Genomic DNA, 5447 nt, shown 5'->3' with positions numbered 1-5447 from the left:
GGCTTTGAGAATATAGTCATTGGTTCATATAGCTAACATACAGAGGAAATACAACCTTTCATTTGCATAGTGCTGAATAAATGCAAAGGACTCCTACAGACACAAATAACCTTTTATTAGAAGTATAACTATGTAAAAATACATAGCAAGCTATAGATTGGAAATCTATGTTGATAACAAATTGTCCTTAGGCCACCATGTATCCACCATTGTAAAGAAGTCCCTTTTAATTGCACAGATTATATCTAAAAGTATTGTGTCCAGACCCAGGGATGTAATCGTTCCACTGTCCTTGGCACTCATTAGGCTGATCAGTGAGTATGATGCCCCTTTTCATATGGATCTGTCTAGCACTTGTCAAACTGGAATTACTACACTTTCTCAGTAAAACAATTAAGAGCTTAAATCATAAAAGCTATGCAGACCATCTCAAAGCCTTGCTCCTCTTTTCAGTACCACAGAGGCAACCTGTGTCTTGCATATAGAGCTTAGCAGACTCTATCCTGTCAGATCTACTGCACCCATTCAAAGAGTCTCAATCTCTTTCGAGAAATAAATAGCACATATTAGATGGATAGGTTTATATCCCAGAGAATACCACCTCTATGGAACTGCCTTCCACTCCCCATAAAGAAAAGTACTTCTCTTACACTCTTCAAATGTAATTTGGAGGAATGGATACGTAAGTGCAAATTCATCCTTGGTTTAGCACCTCTGTCCCTCATGGAGAGGGGAAACATGTAAATGTTTCAACATATTCTTATTTTTCCCATCTCTGCAATACTCATAAGAAAAAATATAATGGCTAAAAGCTACCATTGGAATGTAAGGCTAGACTTCATAAGATAAAGATCCTCATAGATCAAAAGCCTAGCAAGTACCTATGAACTTATTAAAAGACATTTTATTTCAGAGTTGGCATTGATGAAATGTACATGGAAAGAAGTGTTTTTTTTTCTAAGATTAGGGAAAAATGTGTCTTGGAAAAAGTAGGCAATGTATTTTTGAGAATTTGGAAAAGACAAACATGTTTCACATGATATTTTAAGCATGAACTGAATTCTTTTTCTTTAGGGAAAAAACTTGCCATTGCCTGTTTTAAAATAAATTTGTCATCTGAAGTTATACCTTTATTCTAGTAGAAAATGCAATACAGCCTAAGGCACATTTTTTTTCTATTTGGATGTTAATTTTAAAATCAGGTAGGAATGGGAACAAATACATGTTTTATACAGAATTTCTTGTCCTGCATATTAGCAAATGTATTAGTGTATAAACACCGGTATTTACTCATTTAGAATAATTCTAGCATTTTGTTAAGGATGTATGCAAATTAATGGGAATGTAATCTGAAGGTAATAGATTTAAAATGTACTTCAGGAAAAGTCAAGCATTTTAAGATTGCAGTAATCAATGAATGCAACACTACACATAATAGTATAATTCTGCTTAAAATGTGTGATTCAGTTGCATTTATTTTATCATGTAGTCCAAAATGTGGAATTCATTTAATACTGTTCATAGAAAATACATGAGAAGATGTAGTGAAAGTCAAGCACCAATTATCTGATTTCATAGGTTAGTACTAAGCTAACTGCCCTTGCAAACCTAGCCAATTAATCCTTGTGCAACTCAAACTCTGCATCTTGTGTTTATAAGGCAAACACCTTAACCATTAGGCCACCCTCCCACCTCTTTTATTTTTGGTATTAGCTGACAGATTTAATTTTTAAGGACATGCAATAAATATAGATACCCTGCAATGTAGAAGTGTTCTGACTGCCACAGGCACATTTTGCGTTGTTTATTTATTTATTTTATTTTACATTTGTTGACCGGGATAGTCTGACTGGATACATGTCCATTTTCACCGGAAGCCCGGGGAGAAAAGCTCCAAACACAACATACAGAAAAAATAATACAGGAAAAATCATAATATCAATACATGTTGCAAACAGTTTCAAACTCTGTTCAGTCAAGCAAGTTATACATTCGATCATTATTAAACTTATATAAGTATCTAAACTAACAATTATGTCACAGCTTGTATGCAGTGTAAAGTATTGTTTGGCACACAATTATAGAAAGGAGCTAGCCAGGATTAGAACAAGGACATAACCAGTGTGTCTTAAAATGTTGTCTGAGACTTTTTTGAATTGAGTTAGTGAGGATACTAGAGTAAGGTCGGCAAGAAGGGAGCTCCAAATTTTGCCCACAGAGTTGGCAAACAGGGAGCCCCCAGCTGAGTTATTGGTTTTGAATGTTTGAACCAGCAGTCTGTTAGATGAGCGAAGTGGACTGAGGTTACTGTAGGGACTAATGATGTTTTTAAGTGCAGGTGTATTTTCAGGTTGGTTAAGTACTTTATATGTCACTATAAGCTGGTTGTATTGAAGTAGGCTAGGTAATTCAAGCCACCCTAGAAGATTTAGGTTATGACAGTGGTGTGTCCTAAATGCCATGTCTGTGGCAAACTGAGCAATGTGGATATAACAGCTAGAGAGCTTGCTAAGGTTGGATTTGCTCAGATTGGTTAATAAAGGGGAGGCATAGAGAAGGGTAGAGAGTAGTTGGGAATGGGCAACAGCAGTTCTAGCAAGTGGATTAAGAAGAGCCTAAGAAAATAATGATGGCAACATTATGTTATCAGCCTGGTGGGAATGGGTAACACAAAAGAAACCTGTTTTAAAATGCTGCCTTTAGTGAAGGGTATTATCAAATAATGAAGGGTATTATTAAATAACATAAGTTGTCTGAACTTGCATAGCTCTCAACATCTTAGCACAAGAAATCTGGTCAAAATTTTAAATAATTGGGGGACACGAGCCTAAAATAGGGACAGATTTTAAACATTGCTCTAATCAACTTAGGAAGTTGCTTGAATAACAATTTTTAACATGCATTTTCTGAAGGATGCGAAGTCTGAAAGAGGGAATTCAAAAGAACATGTACATACAATGGGCTGCAGTCACATAAGCCCAGAGGTAAGTGTGTTTTTTCCCTAACTGTCATGACTAAATCTTTGGCAGTTTGACTGAGTCCATCTTTTACATTAAGCAGGTGTATAGGTTTCTGAACTATTGAACAGTTTTGTCAAAAGATGGCATGCTGTATAAGGCTATCACTTTTTCAGTGTGATGAAATTATTTAATAAATGTATTTCTTTTCTGGACTGTATAAAAGCAAGTTGGATCTCTGGTTTACGTATCATGCACAGACATAATATATGCACTCCTGCCTTGTGTCTCCAAATTTTTTAGCTAGACAGTTATTTGTATAGTTTGACCTTTCATCCAGACCTTTGGGTTTTGTCATGGCTCTCATATAAAGGGACCTTCAGGATATAATTATGCAGATATTTGGCCTGTAGCTGAAAGTCAGTTAAGCATATATAAAACAAGGATATTTTATGTTCTGATCAGCTGAGATGCAAATAGTAGTTCAGATGTAGCCAAAGTGTCACTGATTACTACCAAATCATGAATTACAGTCCTTTTTAAAGAGCTGATTTAAACTCTTAGTTCAAAGTATTTAGTATAGTTGTCAACAGTTCTCAATATCAGCAACTCTACAATCATGCCCTATCTCGGCATGAAGCTGCTCATGTTTGGTGTGGGAAGATCTTGGAGAGACTACTGCTAGAAATGATCATATGAAAGTGCTGACATCATGAGAACTGGGCATTTCTGAGGGGTTACATAAGCCATGCTCTACTCTCAACCCAAGGAGAAACAAATAGGCCAGCGAGTTCTCAGCAACTATGCTATATAAGACAGTGGACAGGCAGCTTGATAGCCACTGAAACAGTAAGGAAGCTTTCTTCTTATTACCATGATAGTGAAGGTCTTATGGCTGTTGTTTTTATTATCATTAAGTAATGACAAAATAGAGGACAGTGAATCCCATGATTTAGTTACCAGAGCTGAATTTGTTATAGGCAACTTCCAATTTAAGACGGAGGTCTCCAGACAGTAACAACTGTGCCATTTTTATTTAATTAACTTGTATTTGAAAGGGAGGTCAAGAATAACCACTGATATTATTTTATTTGATTAAGAGACTAGGATCAGAATATCTTTTCTGGCTTTAATGGATAATTAGCTTGTTCTGCTTTACGGTGAACAATGATGTTACCTCAGTGGAGCCTTTATAATCGATACCCAGATATTGTTGCTGCCTCTAAACTTTTTGTTATTGCTGACTCCTGCTGGACTAGGATGAATGGAACAGTATATTAAGTTGGCAGGAAAGGACATTCTGACAATGCACTTGTAACTTTTGGTCAAATTTGATCAAGCAGTCTGGAAGCTAAACCATCACTATCCTCTCCAACACTTGGAAAATGACAGAAAGGATATTATATAATGATCTTTAGTGCAAATGTACATGTGAGTGCCTTTTGTTTAAGTAATAACCAATTATTACCTACCCCAAGGTTGTGCAACATCAAAGCTGATTATAGTACAATTCACATGCTACACTGTATTGTTTATTTACTGTTGCTGTATATGCATGTTTCTGTAAAGCCTAGAATTTTATGGTAAAAAAATATTACAGTCTTTGCTTTTCAGTTATAATAGCCTACAATTCACATGTTGACATGTATTATTCATTTGTGCATTGTTGCTGTCATGCAGGTCCCCTTTAAAAATAGGCATTTGCCCAGCCGGCCTAACCTAGTCAACAAAGCTAACTAAATATATACATATGTATCAGGTGCAGGGAGGGAATTTGTTTGCATCTGAGTTATGGGCCTGCCACAGAAGAGAATAACTAATTTCCGCCCTATTTTTTATATATTCAGTGAACTTATTTGTTGCTGTATCAGGACTCACTTAAGTGTAGCATATGTGATACAGTAGGTTCTGTAGTGTAGTGGTTATCACGTCTGCTTCACACGCAGAAGGTCCTGGGTTCGATCCCCAGTGGAACCATTAGGGGGTTGGGAGGGTGGCTTAATGGCTAAGGTGTTTGCCTTACAAACACAAGGTGCAGGGTTTGAGTCTAACAAGGGGTAATTGGCTAAGCTTAAAATGGCTCGCAAGGGCAGTTAGCTTAGTACTAAACTATGAACCTATGATCTTTAATTTTTTGCTGTGCAGGACTTGTCTGGTTTAGTAGTAGGCATCAATATGGTAATCTTCTGTTGTGCCATTAAACAGTGGAATCACAAAGACAGTTTAATAATGAAGATAAGTAAGTTTTTGAGGTATGAACCACTGCACATGCTCAGATGCTCAGAAGAAACAACTGAGAAGAGTTAGTCAATATAGCAATAACCCACGCCTGGGTGTGGGTAATGCTGGGTTTACCCACGGTTGGTGTGGTTTGGTCCCGAAGGCGAAGCCCGAGTGGCCAAACAAAGACAACCATGGGTAAATCCAGCATTACCCACACCCAGGTGTGGGTTATTGCTATTATACAATGACATTATTTAAGAAAAAAAA

The 5447-nt window shown here is 36.7% G+C and overlaps 1 non-coding gene across 1 annotated transcript; it reads left to right on the top strand.

Annotated features, from left to right (window-relative positions):
* The first annotated feature begins 4861 nt into the window (after positions 1 to 4861).
* On the top strand, positions 4862 to 4934 carry TRNAV-CAC. The gene has a single exon. It is a non-coding gene; the product is annotated as a tRNA-Val (tRNA).
* The last annotated feature ends 513 nt before the right edge of the window (positions 4935 to 5447 follow it).

Source organism: Protopterus annectens, chromosome 1.part0 (assembly GCF_019279795.1).
Source record: "Protopterus annectens isolate FY-2018-M chromosome 1.part0, PAN1.0, whole genome shotgun sequence".
In the NCBI taxonomy this organism is placed as follows: domain Eukaryota; kingdom Metazoa; phylum Chordata; order Ceratodontiformes; family Protopteridae; genus Protopterus; species Protopterus annectens.
Note: the sequence above shows the minus strand (reverse complement) of the source record. Positions and strands in the feature narration are given on the sequence as shown.